Genomic DNA, 9,991 nt, shown 5'->3' with positions numbered 1-9,991 from the left:
AAATTAATATTTAATGGAATTTATAACGTAGGTGGATTTGAATCAATAGTGTTAAGTTTCGCTTGCGATTCAAATCTAAACCATTAAGAACAGATAAGTTAAATTTGGAATCAATGATGTTAAGTTCCGTCTGTGATTCCTAATTTAACTTCTAAAGAACACAATAGGTTATTTAAGGAAATGTTCGACACTTGTACAAAATTTTTGTACAGTGGAACCGATACGTTTTCCTAGGACTAACCAACAAAAGCAACCTGATCCATCAATCAAAAATAATCATGCACTAAGTTCAAAGAACTAAAGAGTCCAAGGAAGAAATACTCGCCTTTTATGTAGATCATACTAATATAACTCTCACGTCGAAATGCTCGTCTCAAATCAAAGTCCTGCAACATAGTATGCACAATATAGCTAAGTTTTATCATAAACCAAATAGTTAAACATTATCCTAATCCAATTAAGAAACTATGTTTCAATTCCATTTATAATCCAATACTTCCTTCATATCTAATCTCCTTGTGAATTAATCCAACTAGAGAAATCAACTCATAAATGAATCTCTAATCCATAACCAAATAGATTAAGCATCCCTAACCATTTCATCTTCCAATTAGGATTTACTACAAGCATAATCAATCCAAAACTCACTAATCAACACATCATGATTCTAACTCATATAATTCATCTAATAACTTAGTTAACCATCTAACCAACAAATCCACTAATTTAGCCCTAACAATAACTTCGACATTAATACTCACCAAATCTGATGATGATCACTGGTGGCTCATGATCAAAGTGCAACCCACAGCCAAAAATCACTGGCGGTGCCTACTGCTGCCCACACCTCCATCACCTACTAACCTAACAACCCAATCAAAGAAATCTATCAGTTAACCTTGTAATGAAATACAAGATTAGTTCACAGCCTTACCCCAATTTAGTATCTGATTACTGGACGAAAGCTTCACATCAAACAAGCCAAGAGATCCAACACTATCTCCAAAGGTAGGGGACTAATCGGAGTGGCAGATCTGGTGGCTCGGGCGATCTGTCGATAGGAATAGGGCTTGGTTGAAGGCAATGGTGGTGTTACTCAAAGCTAGGGCACGACATAATGAATCAAGGAGGCCTGATAGTGAAGAGGGATCGACTGTGGTGAAGCATACTGGAGGGGAAGAGTGGTGTCGGCGATGAGCTCACGATAGCCAGGGCAATGGCAACATCGCGCATCCGCGAAGAGGGGATGGCACTGCCGAAGAGAGCGGCACTATGGCGTCGTCGTGTTGGACTCCACGGAAGGGGCGATGATGCAACGGTGATTCGACGGTGGTGACGGGATCGAGAGAGGGGCAGTCGGTGTCAGAGATCGGACGACGAGTCACGGCGATTGTGTAAGAAGGAAATCACAAGAAAGGAAGGGAGAAGGAGGAAGCTTCGGCGAGATCGAGGGAATGAGGAAAGAATCAGGAATTAGAGAATTATAACTTAGGGTTTTATTTATAACTTAGGTTAATTAATATAACTTTAGGTTAATTTAATTAATCAACTCCCATTTTAATTATGATATCTAAACAGGCTTTCCCTAGTCTCATCGATTCATCCCCTTAAACATGTCATACAGACTCCATTTAAATCTAGAAAAAATTCTAAAAATTCTAGAAAAATCTAATAAAGTTATTACTACAATAATATTTATTATTAAATTTGTCATATTTTACATATAGTTATACGCGAGTATACGAATGCCAACTTCTAGACAGACAAGGATGACTCCAAGTCCCAGTCTAGATACATATTCATATTGAATGAAGGCGTAATTAACTGGAAATGTTCCAAGCAAGAAACTATAGCAGATTCTACCTATGAGGTGGAATACATTGAAGTTTTGGAAGCAGGAAAGTAAGCAGTTGGGATCAAGAAGTTCATCACTAAACTAGGAGTGATTTCGACCATTGTTGAACTATTACCATTCTACTACGACAACATTGAAGCCATTGCATAAGTAAAGGAATCCAGATCTCACCAGCAATCCAAACATATGCTTTGTCGCTATCATCTGATCAGGGAGATCATTAGTAGGAAAGAAATACAACTCAAGAAAATTTTCACTAAAAAGAACCTAGAGAATCCTTTAACAAAGGCTCTACCACAAAGTAAGTTTGAGAGTCACGTCCAGGCTTATGGTTTAGGATACCATGGTGATTGATATAGGCCAAGTGAGATTATGTTATATTTGAGAGATGTTCTAAGATAATCACCTTATGGTTTGTACTATTATTTTGATAAATAAAGACTCACTATTTGAGTGTACTTTACTTATATGTTTGAATGATCTTAAACTCATTTATTGAATGTCTGTAATATTATTTATAGCATAAGAGAACTTATGATTGGATCACAACTAGTGACCGTCTTTACATGTGTAATTATGAAATATTCCTTAGTTAATTATTTAATATATTCGGACATCATCAATTATGTGAGACTTGCACGGGCTATACTCCTTAGTCTAAGCAAGCAACTATTACACATTAGCTAGAGATATTAGGATGTCAACAGTTAAACGTAGATGCTAGTTATGGTAGCTAGTTCATTAGAGTGACCTATTGTAATACTTCATATGGTTCTCTACATATATGAATATGTCTGTGAAGTACTTACTGCAGCTTGAGTGAGAGTTCCTTTCGACTTGAGGTATTAAAGTCATCTTGGTCATGAAAGTTTATACTTTAACATCTTAAACAAAGTATCTCCTTGGAGATGTGAAGTTGGGATGATTAGGTATAAGTCAAAGTGCCCAAATGTGTTTAGATAGCCCACAAAGAATTCACTGCTCCTTGCGAGAAGATGTATACTATATAGCCACTTATTAGGATTATTACTCAAAGTCTTTACAAAGCATCACATGTTAAAAATATGAGACTCTTAGACACATATAGGAGTAATTTAAATCCACAAGATGAGAAAGTATTACTTGAACTAGGTGTAACATAGTAAATCTAGTAAGAGGAGATACATAAACCATGATCTAAACCAAATGGGTATAAGACGAGTGAAAGGAACAAGGCATGACTCACTGTAGCTGCTGAAGTGTTCAGAACTAGTTATGGATTCAATTGTAATTTTTTAGTTAATTGAGGATTATGATATACTACTAGGTGTCACTCATGATCAATCCATAATTAAATAGTTAATTATGGATTACCAAGATAAACTGGGAACCTTTTGAGTCACACACACTATGAGTATTTAAAAGACATAAAACAAGTTTAAGAGTTTAATTTTTAGATCAAGAGATAACATGTTTGATTGGACCAAACAAAGGGCAAATATGGAAGATATGTTGTTAAAACGGGAGCGCGAATGTGTCACATCTCTTATGGAAGAGTTAGACCCTATTTGATTTAGTAATGAACCAAATTAGTTTGATTTAAACCAAGTTGATTTATTTGTGAACCAAACCAAGAGGTTAATGAGCTAAATTTTAATTAAGGAATTTAGGCCAGGTTTGGACTTTTTAATCTAACTCATCAAGAGAAACTATATAATGATATAGTAGGGAGAAATTTATAAGTGAATTTCATTATTCATGAGTTAGGTTTTTAGAAACCTAGCCTTCCTCTCTCTCCTCTCCTCTCTCTGGCACCGCCCACCAAAAGCTAAGGAAGAAGTTTTTCTTCCTCAAGTTTTTGCTTCTTCTTCCTTCTCTTGGATCGCATCGCCTCTATGCTTAACTAGTACCAATCGGAAGTGAACCTTGTTGCTCACCAAAGCTGTCTTGAAGAATTCAGCATGGATACAAATAGAGGTGAGATTCGTGGATGTTTCTAAAGTTGATGCTCTTTCCTTTACACATCATCCGTACCATAAGGTATGCCTAGAATAATTGTTACTCTTAAGTTTTAATTTTATGATTATGTCTACGTGAGTTGTATCCTGCATGTGTGTGATATGTGTATTGTAATAAAATAGTTTTATTATTGTATTTTTACTTTCGTTGCATGTTTTGCAAAATGTGTTAAGCACACACCACATCGGGCATATCCCAACACCACGAGCGTCCTTCTCGTTTACTAATGTACTCTTCTGTAGTTTCTCATTTCTCAGATGCACCGAACTCATCGACTTACTTTCCGTACCATCATTCTTATTCACTATGTCTTCCACTCGACTTATTGTATTTATAAGTCTCTGCACACTTAGACACAAGACATCAAATTCGCAGAACCTAACTTAACTTGGTTGATCACATCAAAACTATCTACAATCTTCCTCTTTTTGATATGAATAAACCAGAGTTAAGATTAAAGCACAAACAAACAAATAAAGTTTTTTAAAACAATTATAATTTAAATATGATATTTAAGTACAAGTATTAAACAGAATTATTTAAATTGTAATTAAATAAAATCTCCCCTAAACTTAACATGTAGTTATTCTCCCATTTGATTATATAAAAAAATAAGAGAAACTAAGACAAAAACATATGAAAATTTTTCTGTGGGTAGGAAACAAATTACTCAAGAAGGAATATTTTTACCAAAATTATTTTTAATAATTAATCCTCAGTTTTTTCAAAAATAATTTTAGAATTATTTTAAATTTTCAAAAAATCATGAAAATTTATCAACGTCAAATAAAAACATTTGGATCGTGATAAAAATTTTCACAAAAATAATATTTTTCTTGTAACCAGAATAAATATTTTTATATAGAAATAGTGATTTTTGAATTTAAATACTTAAAAATATATTTTGACTTTTAAAAATCTTGTTAATTTTTCTGAACATTCAAAATCTAGCAATTAATTTTGAAAAATTAAAAAATTTCAAAAATTTATTGTCAAAAATTTTTAATATTAAAATTTCATTTTAGGTAAAAAAATTCATAAAAAATTATATAATAGTTAAAAAAAATTAAAATATTTTCCAGCAACAGAAAACATAGGAGCGCGTTTGATTTGCACGTTTTTCATTTTCATTTTCTAGAAAAAAACACGTTTTCTAGAAAATAGAAAATGACTTTAAGACATTCTCTATTTTTTCAGAAAATACTATCTATTTTTTTTAGAAAACATACATGAAAAATACAAACCAAACACCATTTTTCAGAAATGCACATTTTTCAAAAAATGAAAATGAAAAATGCACAAACCAAACGCACCCATAATTTTCTATCAGCAAAAATTTAAATCAAATTAAAATTGAATAGAAGGGTTGCTAAAAATAATTTTTCAAAATAAATGCAACTTTTTGGCAATAAAAATTTCTAACGAAATAAAAAAATTAACAGGTCAGAATAGATTCTAGAATTCAAAATAAATTCCTATCTACTGGATTTATCAAGTATTCTAAGAATATTATTTTTTGACACTCTTATAATATGACTCTTGTGATTTTTTCAAATACCAATTAAGCCAACCATAATTTCTAAACTTTGAATTTGAAAAATGTTTGAATTAGAGCACACAGAATTTTTCAATTTTAATGTTTCTATTTCTTTAGTTAATTTTGCATTCTCAATTTTAATTTTATCAAAGTCTTCTAGTAGGTATGCATGATCTTTCTTTGATTTTATATATTTGGTCCTAATTTTTCATAATGATCTACTTAACATCATGATAGCATCGTATAATTGATTGGAGGATAGGAATTGTACTTCACTTACCATGTCAGACTCGTAGTTTGATGCTTCCCCTTCATTGATGCGCTCATCCGAAGTTGTTCTATCATCTTCTTCTTAATGACTAGCTAATAGTGCTAGTCCGGTGTATTGTCCCATCTTCGACTCGGATGATGATGACTCGGGCCATGTTGCTTTGAGGTTATTCTGTTTTGACTTCCTTTTCTTTGTTTTTCAGTTTTGAGTAGTTGTCTTTTATATGTCCTTCTTGGCAGTTGTAGCACCTCACTTTCCTTTTTCCTCGTAGAAGTTTCTTGGCATGTGTCTTATTAAATTTGTTAGTTTTAAAAAATTTATTAAACTTCCTTACCATGTGGGGTTTTTCTTCTTCGTCGAGGGAAGATTCCGAATCCGGTTCATACTTCTTGGTTTGCAGTGCTAGGTTTTGATTCGTATCCTTTCTTTGTCCTGCACACTAGGACTCATGTAATTCTAAAGTTGAAAATAACACTTCTAAAGTACTTACCTCCAAGTCTTTTGAAATATAGTAGCATCTACTATTGATGCCCACTCTTGATTTTTGGAAAGGTATTGAGTGCATATTGTATTAAGTCTTGATTCATTGTTGTTTCGCTAAGGTTGATGAGTCTGGTGATCAACTCTTTGATCTTTGCGTGTAGTTGAGCCACCGTTTCTCCATTTTCTATTCAAAGGTTTGTTATCTAATTTCGGAGGATGTTCCATCTTGCTTGTTTGGTCTCTGATGTTCCTCCGTGAAGCTCCATGAACTTCTCCCAGAGTTCTTTGGCCGAGTCGTAGCTAACGATCCGATTAACTTATTAGGGTGGTAGTACGCTCAACAGATAGAACTTTGTTTTATTGTTGGCCACAAAGTCAGCTTGCTCCTTTTCACTCTAGAGATATTCTTCCTTTTCTTCTCTGTGGTGATCTTTGGGTGCTACAAAATCATATTTAATTATAAGAAGAACATCAAAGTTGGTCTTGAAAAATACCTCTATACGGTGCTTTCAAAGTGCGAATTTCTCCTTAAACTTTGGTGGGTGAATGCTCGATTCAGCCATCGTCTTATTACTTTACCTGGCTGTTAGTCCTTCTAAAGCGGTTAGGTTCTAATACCACTTATTGGGTCATCGTGGACTGGCTAGAGAGGGGGTGAGCCTGTCAAAATAAGTTAGAACAATTTCTCTTGCTACTATTTTTAGCAAGGACACAATATTATATAACAATTAATTAACATAAAAAATAATAACATAAAAAAGTAAAAAAGGCTAAGGATTTTTACTTGGTTACAATTTAGATAGTTGTTAATCCAAGATAGTTGAAAAGTTCTACTAAAAATCTCCTTCGTGAAGGCGGAGTAGTCTCTTACAGACTTTGAAAAGCTCAAGAACAACTTAGAAGATGAATACAGTGATTATTATTGAAGTCCTAGGTCCGGTGTGCTATTTATAGTGTTCTGGAAAAAGTTACTATTTACTGATGTGGCTTGTAGGTGCCTCTAGCACTATTCATCAGAGGTGCTTCTAGTTCGATCCAAGGTGCCTCGAGCACTGCACATCTGAAAATGGCTAACTTCTATTGTTAACTATTCTTTTGCTCTACTCGCTTGGGTGATGCTTTGGTTGTTTGGGAGTTGAGCTCACTCAGGCTCAACTCTGACTTTCTCCCTAGCTTCTCGTCCCTCGGACACTCCACGTGATTTCTTCTCATCTATCGATATACTTTTTCATAGCTTCTCATCCCTCGAATGCATTGAACCCGTCGACTCGTTGTAGGATCATTGCACTAGAGGGGGTGAATAGCGCTCGCGGCTTTCCACATTTTTCAGAAAACATAGAATACACAGCGAGAATAAAGAAGTAATGAAAATAAATAAAGAGATGACACAAGTTAGTTTTACTTGGTTCAGAGCCTATAACGACTCATACTTCAAGATTTGCACTCGTTGAGTGGTTTTGATGGACAAATCCACTAGTAGTTCAAATAAGACTACAAGAATTGAGTATTAGAACTACAATGATTGAAAAATTATAAACAAAATTATACTAACAACTTTAAAGATTTGAAGTTGTGAGCCTTTGGTCGTCGGGGCAACGTTTTGGCATAGTACAATCGTTTTCGGAGCAACACGCAGGAGAAAAAGTCATTCGCACTGTTGTGTAGAAACTGTTAGTCGAACCCTCCTTTATAGCCCCATTCGGGCACTTGGATCCCCTCCCGGGCTCCTAGAGTGTGCTGGCGTGGCGAGCTCTCGTCGAAACTCCATCCGAGAAGTTTATCCATTTTTGGATGCCTGGACCGTTGATGTGGGTCAGCCAGTCATCACACTCAAACTTAGAATGAAGATGACTTTTTGCTTGTCCGAGCACCTGAAGCAACTCCGAGCGTCTGGACTGTCCGGGTGCCTGGCTAGGCACCCACCCGAGGCGCTCCCTCATCTTCGCTTACCCGAGCGCCTAAAGCAACTTCGAGCGTTCAGACGTCAAGGCGCTTGGACGTCCGGGTGCCAGGACAAGCTTTGGGAACCTGGAGCTCTATTTTCCAGCTACCCGCTTTCTGTATCACAAGGTTAGTACAAGTATAAATAATATGTAAAGTAAAATGATTTTGATAGTCTCTGGACTGTCCAGTCCTGACTTTGAATTTTGCTGAAACTCTAGATCAAATCGATGTCTACTATTCTCTCTTTGAGGAGCGCGCCCTCACCTACTCGTCTCAGGATTGACAGACCAATCCTCCAGACTGTCTGGACTTTTGCTTAGCATCTGAGATCTCAGGACTTTCCGTTAGACGCCCAAACTCTGACCCATCCAATCTTCCGCCTAGTGTCTATAACCCCTAGGACTTTCACTAAGTGTCCTCGATCCTAGGATTTTGCCCAACGTCCTCGACCTGCCAAGTCTTTGCTCAATCCCACAGACTAGGACTTCGTTCCTTAACCGCAGCTAGAACTTTTCACACGCCTAGTGTCCACTACGACTTCTTTACCTAGCCTTAACTAGGACTTTCACCTTACCTAAGATCACTTAGGACTTTCTTGCACTCTTGTTAGACTTGTTAAAATAATAACATATCTTAACTTTGAACCTTTGCCAATATCAAAACTCAAGTTAGATTAGCTAGTGTTTGTAGCACCAACACTAGCTTCCGTGTCATCCTTTTCACTCACTACATCTTCCGCTTAACTTTTTGCGTTGCTAAGTCTTTACACACTTAGACATAAGGTATCAGATTTACATAACATAATTTAACTCGGTTGATTACATCAAAACTATTCTGGGGTACTTACAATATTTTCCTCTAAAAAAATCTAATCTCTCATCCATCTTTCTTCATCTTCATTTCGACGAGTCTCCTCCATCATCGTCTGCCTTGGCATTTCATCAAACAACTACCGGTAAAAAAAAAGAACCATCCTAAAACATATGAAATTTAGATCCTTAATATGAAATAAAAAACTTACTTCACCACTAGGGACGCATCAACACTCTTGCAACTAGAGTCACCTTCCGATGAAGAATCAACGAAGTCAGTCTCATCCTCCGAAAGCACTCATATTCATCCTCTTATGGCTAACTTCTCCGACTCGTCGAACTTTACCTCTAACAATAACAAGAAACTCAAAAACGAGACTAAATACTGAAAAAATAATGCAACGCAACGATGTGGAAATCATGAAAAGAGAGTGAATGAAGTTGGAATGGAATGGTGAGAAAATATCACCCCAGTGTCTCTTTTAAAATCGACGGATTTTACCATCGTTATTGATGTGTCATGTCTTTTTGTGTTGCTGGGTGGAGGTGAAGGAACGACGACATACAACTGCGATCGATGCTCTAATGATGGAGGAAACATAGATGAAAGAAGAGGACTTGGAGATTAAGTTTTTTTAAAAATAAAATAAAATAAAAAAGAAGAGAAGCATTATAGAAAATAAAATGAAATAAAATACTTGATTTAGTCAATTCCAAAATGGATATATATTTTTTTATTATATACAAAATCTACTACGTTGTTCAGTAAATTGTCATAAAAAACTAAACCTTTGCACATAAATCACAAAGAGAAAATTGTATGGATTGATTTTTTTTTTTTTAAAAAAAATGATCATTAATGGTACAATTATGATACAGAAGTCTTACAATTGGAAAAATGGAAGAAAAAAAAAACTTCATTTTTCTGCATTTTACACAGACCACTCCGGCGTACTAAACTGATTGGTCCAAGAGACTGCATCCTATCCCAACCATTTCTCCTATTCCCTTATGCCATTGACACAGAGAGATTCTATAGAATGAGATCCTTTAGATTATCTTTTTTTTTATTCATTTTTGGACCTTATTTT

The 9,991-nt window shown here is 35.3% G+C and overlaps 1 long non-coding RNA gene across 1 annotated transcript; it reads right to left on the bottom strand.

Annotated features, from left to right (window-relative positions):
- Positions 1–320: 320 nt before the first annotated feature.
- On the bottom strand, positions 321–1,472 carry LOC121984174. Its single transcript, XR_006112803.1, has 3 exons — positions 935–1,472; positions 762–864; positions 321–386 (listed from the first exon to the last, which is right to left on the bottom strand). It is a non-coding gene; the product is annotated as an uncharacterized LOC121984174 (long non-coding RNA).
- Between the last annotated feature and the right edge of the window lie 8,519 nt (positions 1,473–9,991).

The sequence above is a fragment of the Zingiber officinale genome, chromosome 5B (genome assembly GCF_018446385.1).
Source record: "Zingiber officinale cultivar Zhangliang chromosome 5B, Zo_v1.1, whole genome shotgun sequence".
Classification (NCBI taxonomy): domain Eukaryota; kingdom Viridiplantae; phylum Streptophyta; class Magnoliopsida; order Zingiberales; family Zingiberaceae; genus Zingiber; species Zingiber officinale.
This window is presented reverse-complemented; position numbering and strand designations above follow the sequence as displayed.